Source organism: Capsicum annuum, unplaced genomic scaffold, assembly GCF_002878395.1.
Source record: "Capsicum annuum cultivar UCD-10X-F1 unplaced genomic scaffold, UCD10Xv1.1 ctg1714, whole genome shotgun sequence".
NCBI classification, from domain to species: Eukaryota; Viridiplantae; Streptophyta; class Magnoliopsida; order Solanales; family Solanaceae; genus Capsicum; species Capsicum annuum.
In genome coordinates this window covers 478,902-504,882 of record NW_025822785.1, presented here as the reverse complement: position 1 = coordinate 504,882, position 25,981 = coordinate 478,902, and positions in this window count along the sequence as shown.

The window sequence follows — 25,981 nt, the reverse complement described above, 5'->3', positions numbered from 1 at the left end:
ACTATACATGAAGCCCAAAAAGGCTAGAACCTATGCTCAATAATTCAACAAATAGTTGTATAGATTATCCTTTTTTTGGGTGAAACAGGCAGAGTTCTATTTATAACACAAAAACATTTACAAGCCTAGTTGTGATCGAGTCACAAGCGTAGTAGTAAAAGTAGGAGTCCTATTTACATCCTGTATGGGACTAATATAATACACACTTAGGTGAACAGTTAAAGTGCTCACCCGCCTAACTAACAATACTCCATTCATATCAGCATACAAAATGTCACTGAGTGACTGTGGTAGAGTCCAAAACAACATAGTAGTAGAGGTTGTACTAGGTAATCTTTCCAATCCGTCAACTAGCCTATTCTACTCCCTGAAAAACTAGTGCAATTGAGGATTATCCAGTGCGTCCAGGAGGTACCTGTAATCAGATATTAAAGTTGAGTTAGATATCAAAGTTGAATTAAGATATGTATTAGAATGTAGCTGGACTAATTGTAGAGAGTTTATCCCAATTTCTAGTAGAAAAATGTTTTTCTGATAAGCAAGCTGGAGTCCTAATAACAGAGCGTGAGTTTCTCATTCCAGGACATCTGTAGCAGCGCAGGTTCCATGAAAGCCTAATACCCATTCCCCTTTATAGTTCCTGAACATATCACCTAGGCCGAGTTGATACTGATTTATAGATGAGGTCTCAGAAGCACAATCAGAATTTAACATGTATTTTTCTTGCGCGGGTGGTTTCTACTTAGTATACATCGCAGTCCTAGTTTTTCCAGGGCCCGTAGGGCCTGCTAGGAACCAAAATTCTTCGATCATTTGTGATACGTCCTTTAGAGATGGTAAAAAAAGAATGCCTTTAAAAATAAATTTATTTCGCGCAAGCCAGATATGCCAAATGCAAAAAGTCATGTAGATCTTAGAGGGTGTGCGTAACCACATCCCTTCAAAGGGGTTTAAATGGAGGTGAATTAGATCATGCAACCATCGGGACGGATGAGTATCAGCTGAGAGGAGAGTACTCAGCTGATGTATGACACCTAACCCAGTCCATATTGGTGCAACCTTTAGACAAAGGACGAATAGGTGAGCATTTATTTCTTCAGCCATAGTATTGCAAAGCCTACACTTAGGAGAATCTATAACTTTACTATGGTATAGCAATCTAAAGTTAATTATTCATCCATGATTCAGTAGCCACAGGAAATATTTTAATTTTGGAGGGACCTAAAGTTTCCAAATTGAAGTAAAGGAGATTAGGTTCTGAGGTATGAGATTGTTCTGATAATTTGTTTCGTGTACATTTTCTAGGGTTGTGCTACATGATTTTACAAAAAAAGCCTCAGTGGTAGTCAAGCCCCAAGTGAAATGATCAAAGGAGCTGGTAAATCTGGGAAAGTATACTTGTTGAATTCGGGAGATCATCGAGTCAGGTAATTGGATTGATAATCTGGAGAAATCCCATGTGTCTTCCCTTCTTACACCTGAGATATGGTAGGATTTCTCTCGACTCCAAAGAGGCCCATGGATTTGGTTGCGAATAAGGAAGTTTGGCTCAACCTATGCGCCGTTAAAAAAGCTAATGAATTGTCCGTTGGCAGGTTGCGAACGGAGGCCCACCTGACAGTGGCTCCAGCCCATTTTTAGAACTTTTCAGGTAGTTGAAAACGCTACAGAGGATGGGGTACGGTCCGAGTTGGGCGAGTAATTACCTTTTAAGAGGCTATCCCAGAGAGTATTCGAGTGGAAAACTCGCCAAGCCGTAGCTGCCAGAAGTGCATTATTTTTTATTTGAAGATCTTGAATACCCAATCCCCCAATATCCTTAGGTTTTGTAAGAGTCGACCATTTCAGGAGGTGAATCTTCTTCCTGGTTGTGGTGGATCCCAAAAAGAAGTTTCACTCACAACGTTCTAAGCATTTGATAATGTATGTTGGGATCTTGAGGAGTTGCATGAGGTGATTAGGGATCCTGTTAAGGGTGGATTTGATTAAGGTACCTCTACCCACAGGAGATAGAAAAGTAGTTTTCTAGTTACTCAGACGCATTCGGAAGTTGTCAATGAGAAATTGGTAATCTGCTCTGGTTAGCTTGGTGTTTAAGATTGGGAAGCCTAGGTATTTCCCAAAAGCTGACCCTTCCAAGATATTTAAGGAGTTCACAACATGATTTCTTTTAGCAGCAGGAGTATTTCCCGAGAAAAATATTTTGGATTTAAAGTAGTTAATTCTTTGACCCCGAGACTGCTCAAAAGTGTGTCATAATAGTTTGGATTGTATTTATAGTCTCATCATTTAATTCTCCACATAAAATAATGTCATCTGCGAAAAGAAGGTGAGAGAGTTGAATTCCACGTGGGGAGAGAGTAATGGGTTTCATAAAAACTGGTCTAGATATTGTAGGAGTACAAATACATGACATTATAAGTTTGATGATATTTAGAGAAAAGTTAAAGAACAGGAGGGTGTCGCGTATAAAGGACCATTCAAGTCGGTTGAAAGCCTTTTCTAGGTCAATTTTTAACATCATGTAGTGTTTTCGACCTTTGTTTTTTTTAAAGAAATGCAGCAATCCATGGACAACTATTACCTTGTCTGAAGCCCTTCTTCCATCCAGGAAGCTAGATTGAGTTGGCCCAATCAGGTCTTGTAGGAAAGGGTTGACTCTATTCACTAAAATTTTTGTCATTACCTTATAGATTGTATTGTAAAGGCTTATTGGCTGGAACTGAGTGATAGTTGCTACACTAGTAGGTTTTGGTACTAAGCATATATAAGTCTAATTTACTCCTTCCGGTATGGTCCAGCTGGTAAAGGCTGTGGAGCAGAATTGTTGTACTAAGCTCCGCACAATCAACCAATACTTTTGAAAGAAGAAAGGGTGCAACCTGTCCGGTCCCGGAGACTTAAAAGGTTTGAAGGAATTGATGGCTGCCACAACTTCACTCGGATGCACGGGGAGCTCTAGATGGTCACATGCCGATGAAGGAAGAAGCAGGTTGGAGTACGTAGGTACTTGTTAGAACAGACAGTAAGGTCGGACGAGTAGAGTTCATGAAAAAAATTTTGAATATATTTTTCCAGGTTTTGGTAACCCTCTACCCAGTTCCCTACCTCATCTCTAAGTGCCATAATTCGGTTTCTACGCCTTCGATTCAGGGCTGACAAATGAAAAAACTTTGTATTTGCATCTCCCTCGTTAAGCCAAGACACTCTTGACATAATTTTCCAAAATTCATGTTCAAGGAGGAGAAGATCTTTGTAGCCCTTAGTAAGTTGAATTTCTAGATTTTGAAAGAAAGAACTATTAGGGTAGAAAGGCGATTCCTGGATTCCTGCTAGCCTAGTGACGAGGCGTCTTTTCTTATGAAATATATTTACAAACACATTGTTGTTCCAATTTAGGATATCCTCTTGAAAACAAAGAATGAATGGCATGAAGATATTATTGGAAGCATCCCAAGAGTGGGAGACTACAAGCGGGAATTGAGGGTGGGACGTCCACATTGACTCTAACCAAAACGGTTTGTTCAGTATTGTTTGTGGATTGGATAATTGAAGAAGTATAGGGTAGTGGTCTGAGTGGATGCGAGAAAAGTGCTTGACATGGGCTTTCGGGAAAGCTTGTACCCAAGCAGCGTTACTATTAAATCTATCAAGGCGCTCTAGGATAAAATGATTGCTATGCCTCCGATTCGTCCAAGTAAACTTGCTACCACTAAAGCCTAAATCTATTATTTTGCAGAAGTTGAGGCATTGTATGAACCTATCAGTCCTATTTATTCCAATAGTCTACCCCCCAAATTTCTCAGTTGATGTAGTGACTTCGTTAAAATCTCCACCCAGTAACCAAGGTCCCGAGTGACTATCCGACACCATTTGTAGGTTTTCCCATAGGTTGACCTTGCTAGCCGTATTATTACAAGCATAAACAGCGGAAAATAACCATTCAAAAGGTGAAGGTATTACCTGAACCATGCAGTGAATCTCTTGATGCATTAGGGACACACTTGAGATATTGAGTAAGTCATCATGCCAGAGGAGTGCCATGCCTCCAGCTCGTCCTCCAGCTCGTCCCTTAGCCGGGACTGCTAGGACATTGGAAAATCTAAACTCGTGCGGCAGAGACTGGTGACTTGTTCTATGCGTCTCAAGTAACACCACAAGAGCAGGCTTATGATTGGCTATAAGTTCCTTAAAAGCTGGCCTAAAATCCTTAGATATAGAGCCTCTACATTTCCAGATTATAAAATTCATAGGCTTATAAAGACGGTACTGAGCATTAGCACGACATGCAAAATCAGAGTCATGGTCCCTCTCTCTTAGAAAGGGACTCATTATCACAACATATTTCCCCACTGTCGGGTTCATTGTGGGCCTTACATGGACCGAGCATTTGAACATATTTTGGTGACCGTTTACATTTATTTTTCTTGCATGGTGCTCTTTGAGCAGGAATACGCGTACCTGACCCAGGTGGGTAGAGATCATAGTTCCCGCTTTAGTTATTTTTGTGTCGGCTTAACTTTTGCTTCTCAAATTAGTTCTTTAATTTTTTACCTCTAGTGTTTATTTAATGAAAAATTATAACTTTATCTATGACCTATTTTGCAAATCAAACCTTTTTAGAGAATATTTGTCTTGGGGTAAATGTTTAGTATCATCAAAACTCGCAAGATAATTCTTTTAGAATATTTTATTTGAGGCATAAATTTAATAGGAGTAATAAAAAAGGGTCAAAAATATTCCTAAATTGTCGAAATTGAGCAAAAATATCATTCATTATTTTTTTGGCTCAAAAATATCTCTCCATTAAATTTTTGACACAAAAATATTCCCATATTAATTTTTTGACTCAAAAATATCCCTCTCTAATGGAATGACTCTAAACACATCTCGTGGACGAAAAAAGCCATATGACTAATCCATGTCAGCGACCACGTGAATAATCACCCCATTAATTATTAACTTATTTTTTATCCATTTAAAACCCACCATCAAACTCAATTTTCATGTACAATTCGACCAAAGTAAGCAACAATAGTTATATAGAAAAACACCCCAAGAATAAAAGGAGCACAAAAAAAAAATTTCTTTTGAACAAACCTATATCAAAATAAGCAACAACAGTTTGAATTAAAATGGATATATCCTTGTTTAACACAACTTATGCTCTTAAAAAGTAGGAAAAACCCACAAAAAAGAGAGCTCAAAATAGCATTCTTTAAACAATGAAACACCACTGAAGTAAGCAGAAATTTAGTATGCATGATTCAATAATAGAAATTCAAAAGTAAAAAAATAAAAAAGAACAGACACATTTTGAGTTTCTACCATGAAAGGCTCGCTAAAAAATAATGCATATATTGCTACAAAATACTTCATAGCTAAATACGAAAATTTTTGTGGCTAAACACTTTAACCACAAATTTTTTTTCGTAGCATTCGTAGCTAGATGTAGCATGGTTAAAAGTGAGCTACAGACTTTACATGATCCATGGCTAAGGACTAATACTTATAGCTACGAGATATTTTGTGTTGTAGCCGTGACGATGAAAAGTTTTTGCCACGAAAAATATACTGTTCTTTTGCCACCATGAGAAAATTTTGTAGCTATCTTTATCTTATAGCCACAAGATATGTATTTACAGCAAAAGTAATTTTCATGCAACTTCAAATTGCGTGGCTATTTTTATAACTTAGTCCCGTGAAAATACTTATATTTAGCTTTAATTTAAAAAAACATAGCTGTTATTTGAAATATTTGTCACAAAAATTTGAATTGTAGCTATGCTTTTAAAACCCAAGTTTAGCTACAAATTTAAATTTTCATAGCAATAAGCGACACAACAATTGGAGCTAAAAATTTGTATTGCATTGCATTTTGATAACAAGAAATTTGATTTATTAGTTACTAGTGAAACTATCTGCGCTTCGGGCGGTTATAAACAAAATTCAATATAATAAGTAATTAATTTTATAAAATAACAAAATTAATTCCTACTAATCAAATATACAGTTTTAAAAAGAAGGAGAATATAATTGTTAAAAATCATGTTTTGCCATAGCTCATGATTCCTCTTGTATTTGAATATTCGAGATTCTTTTAAAAAATAATATTAATTTTAGGAATTTGTTTTTAAAAGTTTATAAGGTTATTAAGTTTATTCTTTTATTAATATTTTACTTCATTTTGAAAGAAAAGACAACATTAAAAATAACAATTTTTTCTTTTAATTTATTATAATTTCAGCTTCTTGAATTCTATCAAATTATTTTGGAAGGGTAATTCATCTTTATTCATTTGCCATTAGAAATATATGTCAACACGTATTTCATTTTAACAAATATAATAGTTAGTTTATCTCTCCCTTCTTTTTTTAACTTACTTAATTAGAAAGTTCAATTGTCATATTCAAAAGTTTTCTCCTCTTGTTAAATTTTAAAAAAATGAAGATAGAGAGATTAATCTAATTTTAAAAGAATAGACGCAGCAAATTAAATTATACTAAATTATTGCCTTTGAAGACAAATTCAAACTGAAGAAATAAATATTGGGTGCCATTTTATTCATTTCTTCCTTTTTTCTTATTTTACACCCAATAAGCATTATCACTTTAGACCTTTGGCAATTGGATTCCTATTTAAATAAATCAGGCCAATTTCTTCTTGTTATTTCAGACAGCTCTTATCATTAAATATATATATATATATATATATATAAACTTGTGCCAATTTTTTATAAATTTATTTTTTGAGCAAAAACTTTACAAAAGCAACTAATTTTATTGAATTTTGAACTTGATTTATTGGTCATGTACTCGTGGCAGCAATGTGGTTTCACTCTTTTGATACTACTATCCAAATTATTGAAAGAAAAAATGTTTTCTTGATGAGAGGTGCTTGATGTGCTGCAAATAAAATTGGATGACATGCTTCTAAAGCTACCATTCTCATTTATCTTTTTTGTGAATTTTTTGAGCCTTTTCTTTCATTTTAATTATTTTGTTGAGCTATAATTAAACATAAATTTCATAAATAATAAAAAAAACTTTGTCGATAATGGCTATTATTGACATTAAAGTTCAACGTTTATGACTCAACATTTATGGTATCATAATCATTAAAAACTCTATCTAACTTATTGTAAATTGTAATCTCTTCTATATGGCTCAAGTATTTCGACGAATAGAACTATAGCCTGTAATCTTCTTTTTCTCTTTTTTTTTTTCCTTTTATTTATGTGCTGTTTGATTAACTTACAAATAGTAGATGATGAGAAACAGTTGTTTTGCAATCTATTTCTTTAAGGTTTAATGATTTAATATGAAAGTGTAGGTTTTCTGATAGTATATGGATAACAAACAATAGAGAAATGAATAATATTCAACAAACATCTCATTTTTTCCTACTTCTCATTCAGTATTTTGTTTATAATTTCATTTTCAAATAATCAGTCTGATGGTTTTTAGGCTATACACTAAAATTTACAAAAGTAAAATAAAATGAGACGTTTGCTAAGCATTTCAGGGAGAAACGGCGGAGGCAGAGGCGGAGGTGGAGGAGAAGCAAAAACGAAAGAAACAGGATGAGGAAACATAGAGAAGTAGAAAAAGAAGGTAGACCTATTCTTTAAGAAGATTTTAAGTTATGATTTTTAATAAAATCCATAAGCTTAAGATTTATTTTAGTTGTGGGTCAACTTGTTGCAAATTTTTAGGAATTAGTTTTATTTATAGTCTCTATTTATTTGGAGAGATTTTCTTTAATAATATTGAAGCAAGTTTCAAATATTATTGTTTACGGACTTTCAACATAATTTGATTTAACGAAATTTGAACTATTGTATTAGATTATTTTGTCTATTATAATAAAAGAATATACTCCCTCTGTCTTATTTTTGTTGGCCTTCTTTCTAAAAATATTTGTTTCAATTTAGTTGTTCCATTGATAAAAACAAGATGATTTTAATATGTTCTTCCAATAACACCCTTATATTAAATGACTATACAAGTTGTATATATTCAAATTTATATTTTCAAAGCATAATTAATAAGACTAATTTGGTAAAATAGACCCCTAATAAATATTTTTTTAATGAGTGTGTCAAGTCTATAGGGGCCAACTAATATGAAACGGAGTAAGTATATAATGAAATCACAAAGTTATATTGATTAGTAAGGAAAATATAATAATAAATAAAATTATTTATCAATATTTTGATTATCATTTTTAATCGCGCGAAGCGCGAATAATTTCACTAATAATTACATCAAATTTCAATTAACAGCTGACTCTTCAACAGAGCCTTAAAATTTATGTGAAGTAAAACACACTAATATTTGTTTATAGGGCCACAAAGACACGTACTCCAAATCTGGTGAAGCAGCCCAAATATGCATTTTCCGTCAGCAACTGATTTCTGCACTCAATATTTTCTGTACTCCATTACTCGGTAAGAATTGTATTCTTTCTCTTTTCTACCTTCTGACAAACCCTAAATTCTTTTATCTTTCTGCCTAAAATGCATTATTTAAAAATTAATTTTTTTTTTAAAAAGCCCTAAATTATACAGTAATTGAGTATCATTTGTACTGTATTAACTACACTGATCATACATGCAAGAGTAATATATAGACTATAAATTTGTTCAGTGAATAAAATTGAGTTTCTTTTGGAGTAGAATTTGGAATTGATTTTGTACTGTGTACTTGTGTTGATACAGTGGTGGAGTAACTTGAGGAATTTGAAACATAAACGGGAGACGAAAAGGACATTTTTTATGTTGTGCGTAAAGGGGATGTAATCGCGGTGTATAAGAATCTGAGTGATTTACAGGCGGTGTATAAGAATTTGAGTGATTTACAGACTTTGCTATGATCTTTTATATGTTTACTTTACTTTTTGTGTAAATTTTGAAACTTGATTGATTGAGTACAATTAATAGTGTTAGCAGGTATCTGTTTATAGATATTTCTGGTTGGTGAAGCAGCTATAAATGTTTATAAAATGTATCACCTGGCTAAGCAATCTGAAGAGTATTTGGCTTCTCATGGACTAAAAAATGCAATTTATTCTATGGATTTCAATGATTTTCGAGAGGATCTCTTTGGGATACCCATGCCATGCCCTTTTCGGGTTAGAATGTTGATCCCTTTACTGTTATTAAACTCCCAGTTAATGTAATTATTTTATCTATTTGATAATATTGTTTACTACTTGTAACTGTTTTATGATATTTGGGTCGAATTTTGGCTAACATGGATGCTAAATTGTCTGATTTTTAAAGTTTAATACCTATTCTTCTGGTATTATGATTTAGACACATAGTAGTGTGCTGCTAACCTTAACTGACTGAATGATTCTTCTCGGTCAGGCTGAACTAATTTTTCATTGATTTTCCAACTATGTTATCGACAATTGAGTAGGAGTGATTCACATATTGTATTTACTCCAGATAGTGGCTTTTTACTGGCAACAAAGTGATAGTGATAAACATGTTGTGTCTACTATATTTGGTGGCTTTTTCTGTCTTTAGGTGTATGTCTTTTGGCTAGCCTTGATGATATCTTTTTTTGTGTGGCATTGGTGTTTCCATGTATCTCTTTTTTCTAAAGAAAATGGACAATTGTAATGATGAATGCAACTTTATTGATCGTTTTGACATGATGTCCATCTCATTGTTCCTCTTTGCTTCACTTTTATCTCATCATTAAAATAAGTAAAAATTTACATTGAGGACCATTTCATGCATGTAAATTTTTAATTTTTCCCTGTTTTTGCAACAACCTGGCTCTTTGAAAGATAAAATTATCAAGAAGAATTTTCAAGAAAAGAGGATGCAGGTAATCTCTTAATGGTCAATCCAGATTATTCTTGCCTTGATTAGATGGGGTATGTCTTTCTTTCTTGTCCAATTCTTTCCAAGTGATTTCTATAGTAGCAGCACCTAACTTTTAAGAACACTAACTTTGCCTACACATTTTGATAGTCGGAATTAATGTCCTTGGTGGCCAGTGGCCAGCCTCCGATGACGGAGACTAGTCAAGTCAATACAACAACAACAAAACTCACGTTTGCAAATATTTTACAATCATCTAATATTTCTAACATGCAGCTTCCATTGAAAGAAATTTCTTACTTGCATGGAGAACCACGTATCATTTGGGAAGAAGAGGAAGTGAATCAAATGATTATTAAGGAAGATCTACAATACGCAGTAATTGGAAAATTCTCATATGGCTGGCTAGATATACAAGATCTACAACGTTTAATCCCATAGCAATGTGAGTTGAAGGGAGAAGTCAATATTGGTTTATTGAGTAATCGACATGTTTTGATAAGAGCAACAAAGATTGAGGATTATGTGCATCTTTTATCCAAACCCCTATTCTATATTACAAAGAATTTCTGGTCATATCCATGAGAACACTAAAATGGGATCCAATGTTCAACCCCGAGGAAGAAACCACCACTGCAGTCGCATGGATTGCCCGAGGAAGAAACCACCACTACAGTCGCATGGATATCATTCCCATCTCTACCACCGAACTTCTTTGTAAGAGAAGCAGTTTTCTCTTTGGCAGCTGCTGTTGGGAAGCCTTTACAGGTAGATCTAGCTACATAGAACAAGACCAGACCAAGTTGTGCAAGAGTGAAGGTTGAAGTTGATCTGTTAGGAGAATTTCCCAAAAGGATTAATATTAGGATGAGAAAAAAGACAGGAGAAATTTTAGAGAAGTGGATTCATATCAAATATGATTATGTGCCAAAGTACTGTAAGGAATGCAAACTACAAGGACATAATGAAAAGGAATGTTCTATCATTTATCCTGAACTATATCCAAAGGAGGACAACGCAGAGGGGGAAGAACAAGAAGATATGAAAACACTGAAGGAAGAAGAGAAAAACAAGGAAAATGTGGCAAATACTGAAGACAATAGTAAAGTCAAAGACATAGAAACAGAAAAGTTTCAAAAGCAAAAAAGAAAACAAGTTAACAGAAGATGGAACAGTAGAAGAAGGAGAGATAGAAGATGGAACCAGAAGGAACACACTTCAATAGAGGTAGTTGTAGCACTAAATAATAAGTTCGATGCACTGGAGGAGAAAGATACTGGTGATGAGAATAACGAAGAGAAAATAGATGAGAATAACAAAAAGAAAATAGTGGAAAAGAAGGATGAAAAAACTGACAAGGAACTTAACAATCAGGTTGAACAATTCACTCAGAATAAGAAGAATGACAACATGGCTTCAACTCCTCAACATACCAGTGCAGCTAGCAAAAAGGGGTTGATACAAGAAGAATCACAAAGCTCAGTTAGAGATCAGAAAAAATACAGTGTTCACCAAGAGACAATAGACTCACCTGGAAGTCAAGCAGAAGAAGAGAATGTTGATTATGTTGTGGAGGTGGAAGACAATGATTTGGAAATTATAACAGAGTTTGAAGCTGAGATTCCTAAAATTAAGAGACTCACACAGTAGGAAAAACAACAAAATCAAGATCAGGAAGAAGATGAAGACATGGATGCTAACATTGAGCAAATAGGGAGGGATGGAGATTTATCTCCAAGACAAATTGGCCAATTAAACGGAAAGAACAGAAAAGATTACAAGAAGATTGTTAACAAGTCACAAATCAAAGCCCATCACTGCTGGAGAATTACAGAAGAATGCTAGGTGTAACAAATGCTAAAGTTAATTGTTCTGATAAGATCTGAATTTTTTGGGATGATGATTGGGAAGAAATTGGTACCACCGATTCTTCACAACACTTAAAAATGGATTATAAGCTTAGAGGAGCAACTGATTCTTTTAAAGTAACTACCGTATATGCTTGATGCAGTCATTTAGAAAGATTGGAGTTGTGGGAAAATTTAGAGGAAGTTGCCTCTAATACTAATATCCCTTGGCTTGTTGGGGGTGATTTTAATGTTATATTGGATGATTATAAAAAACTTGGAGGTCTTCCATTGACACAACAGGAGACTCTTGATTTTGCACAATGTATGAATAATTGTGCATTGAATGAACTAAGATATACAAGCAGCAGATTCACTTGGTGGGATGGTAGAATCCAAGAAGATTGCATTTTTAAGAGGCTAGATAGGGTGTTTGGTAATTATGAGCTTTTCCAGGCAATGCCTAATTGTGAAGTGAATCATCTTATTAGACAAGGTTCTGACCATGCACCTTTTCATGTCATGGGAAATACTATACATGTACAACGGAAAAAATCCTTTAAGTTCTTAAACTTATGGACCAAGCATAAAGATTTTCAAGGAACAGTGTAACAAGCTTGGTGTGAAAATTTTCTAGGTTCTCCGTTCCATATAGTTATGAGAAGTTAAAAAGGTTGAAATCTTTTCTAGCTGTTTGGAGTAGGGACATGTTTGGGGATATTTTCCAAAAAGTAGCAATTTTGGAGGATGTAATAAAAACAAAGGAAACACAGTTTGAGATACAACCATCTGCAGAAAATAGAGAAGATTTGAGCAAAGCGGAGGCAGATTTAAAAAGATTAAGAAAGATAGAGGAAGAGTATTGGAAACAAAAGGCAGGGATGAAATGGTTCACTGATGGGGACAAAAATACTAAATTCTTTCATTCTTATGTGAAAGGGAGGAGGAGAAGGCTACAAGTTACAAAAATTCAGACAAGACAGGGTGATATCATCACATCAGCACAGAACATTGGAGAAGAGGCAGTGCAGGTTTTCATGGAACAATTTAAGGAAAACCAGGTAACTGATAATTATGAGATGTTGGGTTATATCAAGAAAAGTATCACTGAGGAACAAAATAATAGAATGGAAAGATTGCCATACATAGAAGAAGTCAAGCATGTTGTATTTTCTTTAAATGGGGAAAGTGCAGGTGGATCAGATGGTTACACAGGTCATTTTTTTAGTGAACACTATTGGGGAGGATATTACAAATATGGTTAAGGCATTCTTTTGTGGAAGTGAATTACCCAGGTACACCACTCACACTAATTTTGTGTTGATTCCAAATAAAGAAGTCATGAATACTTTTGGTGATCTTAGACCCATCAGTTTGAACACTTTTGTTAATAAAATCATATCCAAGTTAATTCATATGATAATTGTGGAGATGCTTCCTAACATTATCTCTACTAATCAGGCTGGTTTTGTTAAAGAGAGAAGCATTACAAAAAATGTATTGCTAGCTCAAGAGATTATTAGAGACATAAATAAAAGGAATAAACTTCACAATGTGGTGGTGAAGTTGGATATGGCAAAGGCATATGATAGAGTATCATAGAAGTACTTGATGGAAATATTGAGAAGGTTTGTTTTTTCTGAAAGGATAATTGACATGGTGGTCAGAGTGATTAGTAACAATTGGTATTCAGTGCTTTTGAATGGCCAGTCAGATGGTTTCTTTCAATCCTCAAGAGGTTTAAAACAGGGGGATCCTTTATCGCCTACTTTGTTCATTATTTCAGCTGAAGTACTAGCAAGGAGGTTAAATGAGTTGTTTGAGAATCCACATTTTAGAGGATATGGAATGCCTAAGTGGATCCCTGATATCAACCATTTATCATATGCAGATGATACAATTCTTTTTTGTTCTGGACATGCAGAATCAATGAAGAAAATGATGGCAGTTTTGAGACAATATGAATTCACTTCTGTCCAAATGATTAATCTTGATAAAAATTTCTTTTATTTGCATGATAAGACTCTGGTGAGTGTGGCCAACAGTATAAATAGGATAACTAGGATAAACCAAGGAAAGTTACCATTCACTTACTTGGGTTATCCTATTTTCTATGGTAGAAAGAATAAGGCACATTATAAAGAGTTGATGAAGAAGGTGATGAAAAGGTTAAACTCATGGCAAAATAGACCATTGTCGTATAAGAGAAGGTACATTCTTATTGCACATGTCTTGCAGTCTATGCCCATATATACTTTATCTGCTATGAACCCTCCTGTGAGTATAATTAATCAATTACAGAAGATTTTTACCAAGTTTTTTTTGGGGTAATGCTACTGGATCAAAAAATAAGCATTGGGTGTCTTGGGACCTCATATGTTACCCAAAAAATGAGGGGGGATTGTGTTTTAGATCTTTAAATGATATGTCCAAGGCTCTTTTTGCAAAACTGTGGTGGAGTTTCAGAACTTCAACATCCTCCATGTGGAGTTCATATATGTGGAATAAATATTGCAAAAACTTCCATACTTTACTCACTAGAGCAATTGGAGCATCACATGTATGGAGGAAAATGGTTGTTATAAGAGAAGAGGTAGATCACCTCATATGGTGGCAGGTGACAATGGGTAATTCAAGTTTTTGGTATGATAATTGGACCAAACAGGGTGCCTTATATTATGTTGAAGGAGAGACTTTTCAAGATAAGAAAATAGAGGTGAAGACCTTTATCAGAAATAGAGAGTGGGATAGGCAGAAGTTGTTATCAGTTTTATCTGAAGATATGGTAGAGTTGATACTTTAAATAATAAAGCCTCAGGTTGAAGGACATAATAATGACAGGCTATAGTGGATGAGAAATACAAATGGCCAATTTACAGTGAAATCTACTTGGGAAGTAGTTAGGATGAAAAAAGAAAAAAGAAGAGATTTTGATTTTATTTGGAATAAAGGTTTACCTTTCAAATATAATTTCTTCTTATGGAGAGTGTGGCTCAGAAGGATCCCTACTGATGATAATTTAAGGAGAATGATGATTCACATGGTGTCAAGATGCTGGTGTTGTGAGGACAAAAAGAAGGAAACTATAGGACATGTTTTACTAATAGCTCCCATAGCCTTAAAGCATTGGGGGCAGTTTGCTCATTTTGCAGGGATTAGGATGGACAATGTGCAACTTCAACAAATGGTGGTGTCATGGTGGACAAAAAAGTTAACACCAAAACTCAACAACATCTGTAAAGTTGTACCAGCCATAATCATGTGGACCTTATGGAAACGGAGAAACTCTATTAAACATGGAGGGTCCATTTCTTTTAAGGGGATGGTGTTACAGATTCAAGATGTGCTAAAGAAAATAATCAAGAATCTTTATCCTTGGATACAGTTAAAGAATTGGACATGGCCAGAGGTGGTGGACACTATGAGTACATATAAACCAATACTTCATTATCATAAAGTGGTATGGAAAAAGCTGAAACACCTACAGTTAAAATGCAATATGGATGGAGCTTGTAGAGGGAATCCGGGGATGAGTTCATATGGTTTCTGTATAAAGGATGAAAGAGAGGATCTTGTATATGCAATAGCTAAAGGGTTGGGTATTGGTACTAACATAGAAGCTGAATCTATTGTTATTAAAGAAGCCTTAGAGTACTGTCATGAGAAACTTTTTACAAAGTGTATCATAGAGACAGATTTGCTAAGTCTTAAGCACATGATTCTGAGGTAATGGAAAATTCCCTGGGAACAAGTTGGAATCATTGAGGATATAAGGTTTCTACTTCAAAAAATACAAGCTAATGTTACTCATACATTTAGAGAAGGCAACTCAGTCGCCGATTCTCTGGCAAATGAAATAATAGAGACACAAGGCATGAAAGAATACTACTCATACCAATAGTTAACAGTGAAAACAAAATGGCTTCTAAACATTGACAAGGATCAAATTCCTCACATTAGGATCAAGACAAGGAGAACAGTTCAACAATAACCAACACATTAGCATGCATACTTACAATCATAGTAGTGGTAGCAATAGTAGAGAAATAAACAGCACAAAAAAGAGAATTTATCAGTAAGCTTGGAAGAAGTTAGTACATCTGTGCAAACTACAGCTACAAAGAAACCCTTCCCAACAAAAATCTTCACCCAAAGGGAGATATAGGGAGTGTTCTAGCACCTCAACCACCAGATAAAGAGAAAGAATTTTCTAATTCAAACCTGGGTGAAATAGTTATCTGGCCATTAGCAAAAATAAGACCACCTGAAAATGGAAGGAAGACATTAGATTTGAAGACAAAGAAGATGGGCTTACAAGTACAACAGTTTTCACATGAGAGTGAAACTGATATTAAGAGATGCTACAATCCACCATGGGTACAGCTGGAACAATAAACAGAGAAGTCGAAGCTTGGAGATCCACAGACAATACTCAGAAAGCATCGTGATTTCAAAGGAAAATGGATTATGGTTAAAGGAAAGGGGGAAATGATGTAAAATTTTCCTAAATCATTTCTATATAAGACAAAGGGAGTCTTTTTAGCTCCATTGTCTATTGGACCGGGTATTTGATCCGGTAGTATGCAATGTGGGCATTTGGGCATTCTTTTAATAATAAAATGGTCTTAATAGACCACCAAAAATTTATTTAAAAAAAAGGGTATGTCTTTCTTGAAAAGTCTCATAACTGATATACTTTCTTTTATGCTCAGCATTAGTCATCACAACAACTATATCATCAGTTACCGCAAAGCATTAATATGTTGTGAAGTAGGGATGGATGAAAATTTTGTATACATTGTCTATTATTAGGCTTGTGCTTTTCCTGGAATAAGAAACTAAATTTCTGAGCAAGTGGCAGTGGTTTCCTCGATAACTGTTTAAATAGAAAGAGGAAATAGTTAATAGCATACTAACTTTTTGTTAATAACATATGTTGTTTCGTTAGCTAATTTCCAACAAAGTATAAAGAAAATTAACCATAATGACCCTACAATCTTTATAAATGATCACTAAATTGATGAAAATGTTTTTTGAATCTTCTATACTGAAAAAGAGATGAGTAATTTAAAGAATGCAATTAAGAAATTCTTTTTAGGTTTATACTACATCAAACAAATAGGGAAAATTAAGAAAAGTCTCAAATAAAGATGAACTTTTAAAATAAAATAATAGAAATAAATCATTAAAAAAAAGATAAATAGAGACAGAAAGGTGTCACATTACCTTGTCTATATTTCTTCGTGCATGAAAATTGTTGGCCAATAGCTTCTTGAACAACCACTACTTTGCAATGTACAACTTCAACAAATTTGTGGTAATTAATTAAAAACAATTAGCAGTATCAAAATTATTAAAGAAATCGAAGAGGAAGATAAATTACTTGTCAATTTCATTGTTAAAGCAGAAACACAAAATAAATAATGTCTTCACAAATATTTCACTACAACAAGCAAAAAGAGTTCGGAAACTGATTATGCAATGGGAAAAAATAGAAATGATAATTAAATAAAAATTTACAAAGAGTTAAACATAAAGAATTACAGAAAATAAAAAGGTAGAAGTATTAGTCGATGTCAAGTTCTTTATGACGACAAAGAGAAGCACCTCAGATCTCCAGACCAAATGTTATCAAATAAACTGGGAACCATAAAACAATGGGCATGTTCGAACAGAACTGGCCTCACAAAGAAGATCAATGATAAGGACAACCATCGGCTTTCTGAAGGTGATATATCGACTGACGTGCAAAGTGACAATGATGTATTGCCTCGGACTAATTCATTTACGAAGAGAAGCGGTTTTCTGAAATCTCCAAGATCTTTTGTTTGTTTACCCGAGAGTAGCCAAAGAACAGGGAACATGCTACTTGACTTTCACATCCTCATCAAATACGATCTTGAATGCTCACATTGATCAATGTCTTCCTGGGGAGTCATCAACAGTCAAGTTGACACCAAATCCTAAGGTGGTTAGGTACATGACTTCTTTATTTTTCCCTTTTTTTAATAAGGTAAATAATCATTAATGTGAGAAGAAACTCTATATACATGCTTGTATGCCAAAACGTAGAGAACTTACACAATAATATGGTTCTCTCAAGAATGTCACCAAATTTTATATATAGGCATAACTCCTTGCGCGCACCAAAACTAACAACATTATACCCATGTTCTTAAAGGGCAGAAGCTACAGAAGCTCCTAATCTTTTCAAAAAGTAACATGTAACCTCCCCTACTGCTGGACTAACACGGCACCTCATAAAGCACACAAATTAACTTGAGTTCAACCAAGTATTTTATTTTAGTAAAGCCCCAAACTTAAGTTAAAGTCTCAGGTTCATAATTAAAAAAATTCACATTTGGTTAGTTCTTCAAAAGTTAATCCTTTATAAATAGTAATGTGGAACTTTGCCTGCTCTTTTCTGTATTCCTTGCTTCTGATAGTGTAAGCATACGTATCCTATAATTCCTATATGTTCTACTAACTTCACTTTCTATGGAGTTACAATGAAGAATCAAGGGTCCACTGTAAAATGTTAAAAACTGGGAAAAGTAGCCTAATGAAAACTTTAAGGTGCGAATGACGTTTCTGTACACTTTTACAATCCAAACAAGAACAGTTGTTTTAATGCAGTTAGAAATACCTTTGTGCAGAAGAATTTCAAAGATACATGGACTAAGAGAGTTAGGAATGAAGCTTACTATATTAAATATCTTCGGATTTGCAATTGAGCTTCTCCGTAAAATGGAAGCAACGAAAGAATTACAATAACATTGGAACATGATCTCTTCGAATATTCTCCATTAAATTTCCTTTTGCGTAATAGTACAATTTGCAATCATTAAATAAATAGCAATAGCAAGTGACTACTGGCAGCGGAGACAAACACCTAGAAATTACCCTATATATAGTAGCTTACTCTCGGTATCTTTGAAGATGTTGTGGTCTCACAGTAAATCCATACGCATACCTGCCAAAAGAATAAAAGATTATGCTTTATATTTTTATTAATTTTATTGTCTCGGCAAAAGTTTAATTGCCAAGTAAAGAAAACCAAAACTGTAACCATAGTTTTTGTGGGTGAAAAGTAGCATGAAGGTACAACATAACAATATTTGAATCCTGCTAAAATGGACAATTATGCGCTTTAATTGAGCAATTTAACCAAATTAATTTATGAAGGACCAAAACACTTTTACCTGGAATCAACATCCAATGAATGCTTACTCAAGAAGGATAACAACATACTTCATCAAAGTCTCTGATCCTACCGCCCATGTCACTCTTTTTCTCCTCACGCAAATTCAGATCACAAAAACACATACGCAAACATTCTTCTCACCAACGCATTCCCTCCTCCTACCAATCTTTTGGCGCCGAGAAGGTTCATCCCCAAATTCTAATAAATATAATCAAATGCCTCTAAAACCTAATAACACCTCGCATTGAAGTGGACGAATGAGATACAAAGTCAGGTTTAGAGGTTTGTTTTGGCCGGAAGATTTCTGGACCTTAAACTCGTCACTCAGATCAGGCGTTCATGTAGACACAAGAGAATGGTGGTTCCTGGAAGCGTAGAGGATAGCGAAAAAGAACCTTTGGCAATCGGCATGAATCCTTCTTTCCTAGATAAAGAAGAGAGGGAAGAGCATATTTATCGTTAAGAACATCTTGGTGAACAGAAGATAACGTTACTATTTACATTGATGCGTGAAAGATAATATTTTAATTAATATGGAATATGAAATACATGTGTAACAGTCAGTCCTATATTGGATTGTTTCTCTAATAAATGTGTGTATTATCTTATTTTTTTCACCAAAAGAATGAGTAAAAAATTCCAAAAAAATGAGAAAAAAGATAAATGCCAATGCTGGCCTCTTAGACATGCCACATCAGCATTGTCTTTATTCTCTTTTATATATATATATATATATATATATATATATAGATGATGAATATTTCGCCAACAACATCTATTGCTTTCAACACACATTTTAAAATTTTCAAACATTCATTCATATTATATTGAAAACTAACAACATAATAAGATTTAGAAATAACTTATTCCATTCAAACTGACATCTAAAATTTGTCAAAAATAAATTTCAAAAACATAATTGTATAGGAAAAACTTATAGCATTCAAATTACTCAACTTTTTTACAACAAACATAATAAAGCTAAAAGGAAAAACCAGCTATAATAAGGTTATACAGTGATGGTAATCATCAAAGAAGACATTTAAATGAAAATTCAACAGATGCTCCAATGCATATCTAGTAACATGTTTCTGGTGTAAATAAGCTCTCACATATTGTCTCAAAAGAATGAAAATGTCGAAATTGTTGTTGAGGGAAAGAGCTAACCTAACGATTCTGCACCTTTTCAACAATCTGCAAAATACAAATTAAATACTATATGCAAGATGAAGTCCAAGAGTTATTGCAACTATTTATGTTCTTACGGCTATCTACTACAGTAAAACAGAACAAATAGAGAGCTATCTTCATAATAAGTTTGACCAACTTACAAACACTTTTGCGCTGAAAAAGGAGAGCCACATATCACATAATCTCTTCTTTTCAAACTAAACATTAATTTAAGTAAAACTCAACGTATATGACGACAACAACTTTTAGAAAGAAACTGAGTCAGGCTAACTTCTTTGGCTGTGATAATTGTACAGAATCCCAATTAGAACAAAAATTAGACCCAATAAACACCAGGATAAACAATACAAGAAATGCAACACTCTGCATATTAAGTTTGTCTTAAAGAGCAACTTAATTTTTCAAGAAATAAAGAGCAACTATGCTTAGTCTCTTTTTTCTTCTCCATTCTTTTTTACTAATAATAGAAATTAGACTGAAAATTCTACACCTCAAAAAGTGAGATGGACAAGAAAAAGAAAAAGAAAAAGATGAAATATACGCAGACTGATATACCTTTTGTGGCCATCAAAATACTGTCAATTAGAGAAGCGAGATGATCTACACTTTACGATCAAAGCAGTGCAGCAGGTAATACCATCTGACTATTTCCTTAGCTAACTTATTCTGTTTAAAATTAATTCCCACGACCATCATTCTAAAATCACCATCTTAATACTTCTGATTACTAATATCATATTAGTTAAGTACAAAAATGTATAAGAGAAAAAGATCATCATACAGATAAACAAATTACTTATAATAAAAGTGAGGTGCTCCAGGTTCTAACTAGAAGTAGAGGTACAAATGTTGGATAATTCTCGAGAAAGAATCGATGTAACAGCTAATGAGAAGAATAAGTGTCCTATGTTCGAAAACTAGTTGGTGAAGGTGAGTAAGGCAGAGATTTGGTGGCGAAAGCTACATATGCAGGGACTGCGTATATAAGTAGTTGTGATGAATAATGTTTCTACAACTACAAGTGGTGTTGGTGATCCATAAGTGGCATCGAAAAGCTAGCTACAATTGATTCTGAACAGCCAGCTGATAATCCAGTCCAAGTTGAGAACTCTGAAGGGGAGCCGCAAGAGGATTGGCTAAGGAAAGAATAAAGCAAACTATGTTGAACGTATTAGTGAAGATTGGACTTTGGTGATGAGGAAAAACATGTGCGGTACAACGATTGAATCACCTGTTAATAAGAGCGCTAAGGTCAGGCAATAAATAAGAAAATTACATGTGACGCATTATCACAGTGAAACTGATGTTTTCATTCAGCAGCAGGTTCTAGCTTGTCGAAAAGGGAGTGTGAGCACTCTAGGTGTGATATTATGCATAGAGCACACTACTCTTGGTGAATATTAACTATCTGATAGATGCAACACATCATAAAACCATGAGAATGTATATAGCGAAAATTAAAATAGATGATGAATAGTGCTATGAGATGTGATGATTCAAGCAGTTGGTTTTAAAACTCCACAACATGATTTGGTGTGTTCAAAAGGGGTTAAGAAATCACCAGGTTTGGCGTTAATCAAGGAACAAAAGTTTCCACAATTCAAACCCTCATTAAGTGCAAGCAAATAAAGCCTACATAAACTAGTGCCAATAAATAATTGTCTTAGAAGGAATTTTTGTTGTAGTGTATCGTCATTATCCATAAAGGTCACAAACTTGTGAGGTAAAACATCTATTCAACTATATGAAAAATATATTTAGTCTTTTAACTTTTAAGCTTGTTAAAATATTTTTATCTAATTAATATAATGAATTTAAAAATTTAACTCGGCTATCAAAAGACACTACTAAAAATATAGTTAAAATCAATTCGAAAAACTAATTAACTTTCAAATCGACTAAAAATAGTTACTCGATCGGTTTCATCTAAAACATTATTTTTTAAAAAATGAAATTGATAGAGTTCGATCATCTTTTTGCAACAACAATCAAATAAAAATAAGATTGAGCTCAATAAAATCTCCGATTGGGTTTTTTAAATAGTTTGATTGAAGCTTTGATCAAACAAATTGTCGAGCTGGTTGGTTCTCAAAATAACTTTATAAAATTTTAAAAATAAAAGTCTACCAAGTTTGAGCTTCCAAATTTTTACTTCAAATTCATCGTTTAGAGGGTTAAATTTAGTACAAGTTCTCATAAAATAAATAAAAATCGATAAAGAATTAATAATTTGACGTTATATGATCCACTCCCAATTTTCACCCCAAATCATAGCTCACTTATCCCAAAATTGAGTTGGAATAATGAAAATTTCATAATCAGTTCTATAGTAAAATCCTTTTCATAATTACGCACGTCAGTCTTGCAATTGTAAACCTGCACTTATTATTGTTCGTAGAAATTGACTATAACACAAATGCGACGCTTAATCTTCAAAAAAAGTTGCACTAAGAAAATTCGTATTAGCTAAGATAAAATTCCTTTCTCAAAACTCTCCCAAAACGCTCGGGTCCCATCCCAAACCCCCTTAAACAAGTTTCAAATATATTTTTATATATATATTTTTAGATATTTTAAGTTGTTGACTATTTTAATTTATAATACTTCTTAAGTAATTTTCAAATAATATATGTTACTCAATCTCTTTATCCAAACTTTTGTGGCATTGATGGTCAATTATATTTTTTAAAATAATTCAAGTTTTTAATTATTGTGATTTATAATACTTTTTCTTCTGTTCCATAAGTGTCATTGATATAATTTCGAGAGTCAGCCAAATATTTTAAATCTTTTAAATTAAGTTGTTAATTATTGTGATTTATAGTATTTTTTTACACATTTTTTAAAAATATCTAACAGATTTAAAAAAGTAAGACGAACAAATTAAAATGGAGAAAAAAATAAAATGAAAGCAAGGGAAAAGACCAATGGAATTGTGCCACATCGGGCAACACACCCAGTACATGTTACTTTTTTGTCTCAATTTATGTGACGCAAGTAGAATTTAGATAATTAATCATATTTTTATATGTTTTTAGATATTTTTAGTCGTTAATTATTGTATAATTTTTTTTATGTAGTTTTCAAATAATATATGTTACTCTCCTTGACCAAACTTTTGTCGCAGTGCTAATCAATTATATATTTTAAATAATTTAAATTTTTAATTATTGTGATTTATAATTCTTTTTATTCTATTTTAATTTAAGTGGCGTTGATATTATTTCGAGAGTTAGCCAAATATTTTATATCTTTTAAATTTTTAGTCATTAATTATTGTGATTTATAATTTTTTTACGTACTTTATTTAAATAAATAACAGACTAATAACAAGTAAGAAAAATAAATTAAAATGGAGGAAAAATAAAATGGAAGCAAGGGAACAACTCAGTTGATTTATTGTGCACTGTCGAACTATTTCAATGCCTTACATGCAGAATCTGATAAGTTATTTTTTATCAACCATCTTTTGGACTAGTTGATAGATTTCATCCTTTATCTTTTTTGTCTCAGGATATACTGTGTTGATCCGCTGCCTACCTTGACATATTTTCTTTGATCCTTTGCCCTTTATAAGTAAGCCCTTTATATGTGTGTGCGCTCGCGCGTATGTGTGTAAGCGTAAGAAATTCCAATAATATTAAAAATAAAAATGGAACATACACGTGCAAATATCTCAAAAACTATTTCTAAATGTATGAATTGCATATAGAATCATATAATAAATACTAAAAATAAAAAGGTTATAATAAAATTAAAATGAACTTGATAAGTTCAAATTTTTATTATAACTTATTTGTTGTGGTTAAATAATAAAGAAAAAATACATCAAATCACCCCTGAACTTGTGGTCAAAATTTACTTTAGACCTTAAACTAATTGGGCAATTATATGCCCCCTTAATAACTTTAAAGTGAATTTTTTACCCCCCTAAAAAAATTATACCACTTTCATTGCGGAGAGTGAAGTACACTCACGCCACGTCATTGCGAAATCAGTGCCACATCAGTGTCATGTCATTGTCACGTAAGAATTATAATTTTTTGTAAAAAAAATTCCACATATATTATTTTTATATATTTTTTCAAAAAAAATAAAAATATATATGTACTATTTATATATATAAAATATATATTTTAAAATATATATATATATATATATATATATATATTTAAAAACATATATTTTATACATATATAAAAGACTCCCACCCCCTTCCTTCTCCTTCTTCAACAGCCCCCACCCCTTCCTCCTTCTTCTTCAACAACCCCTACCCCACCCCACCCCCGTTCTTCCTCATTCTTTAACAGCCCCCACCCCCATTCCTCTTTCTCCTTTAATTTTTTCACTAATAACACCATTGTTCACCATTATTTCACCATTAACACCAATAACTTGATTTGAATTTAATAAGAAATTGATAAATAACTTGATCATGAGTGGATGATTGTGAATGGTAAATTAGAGAAGACAAAATTCCAAAAGAGCCATTCTCAATACAAAAAAATCATGAGTTGATCACAAAAATACACCAATACACAAAACACACCGCACTCGTAATTCAAAGTCTACCTCAACAAGATTATTCATAGATGAGATATACAATCGTATAATAGAAAGAAAATTCACCGAAATTTAATTTTTTCGATGAGAGTGGAATAATTTTAATAATAAATTTTTTCAATGAGAGTGAGACACCCACACTTGCTCCTGAAAAATGGGTATGGGTTGATATTCTTAATGATCCCCCATTTTTATATATCTAATGAATTTGTTAATGATGAATTAAAAAAAAAGAAATGAATTTAGCTGTTGAGGCAGTGAGGGGAGGAGCTACCATGGCTGGGAAATTTGATAAAGAAATGGCGTTGGGGAGTGGGAGTGGGGTGGGGGAACGAAAAGGGTATGGGGGATACGAAGAAGATGATAATGAGGGGAGGGATTACAGTTGAGAAATAAGGGAAGGGTGGGGTTTATATATATATATATAGAGAGAGAGAGAGAGAAAATGGTCTGGTACCCCCCAACCTTTAGTCGAAACTTCAACTACACACTCAACATTTTAATGTGACCTATTACCCCCCTGAACTTATTTTTACCGAATTTATTACCCCTCTAATTGCTGACGTGTCACTAGAAGTGACTACACGCGCCCATAGGCGCGTCAGTTGACTTTTTTCACTTTAAAATCATTATTTTTTTATTGCCACAACATTATTTTTAATAAGAATTATTTTTTCTTAATAAATATTGGCTTCTCCTTCTATTCTTCTTCTTCTTCTCCTTCTTCTTTTTTTACTTCTTCTATTCTTCCTCTTCAATGCCTTCAATGGCGCAGCTTCAAGGGTGAAATGCCGATGAACAGTGACGGCGCCGGAAAATTCAAAATTCCGTCGACTTTTTTTTTTTATGAATTTCACGTAATTCGTTTCAACATTTTGATTCAACACGTTGATTCAACATTCGATTCAGTTTCACGTGATCAATGACATTCGACTTTTTTGATTTAACATGCTCACATAATTCGAGTTCTTGGATGCCATTGAAGAAGAAGAAGAAGAAGAAATGTCATTAATGAGTTCTCACCTGAACTAAGAACTTCGATTAAAAAAACTTGAAAAAAGTTAAGAACTTGAATTCTTGAATGAGGAGATGAGGAAGATGATAAATTAATCTTGAATGCCATTGATTAGTTCTTAGATGCTATTGAAGAAGAAATGCCATTGAACCCGAATTAACTTGAAAAAATTTAAGAACTTGAATTCTTGAATGAGGAGATGATGAAGATGATAAATTAATCTTGAATGCTATTGATGAGTTCTTGGATGCTATTGATGAATAAATGCCATTGATGGGTTCTTGGATGCCATTGAATAAGAGGAAGAATTGAAGAAGAAGAAGAAG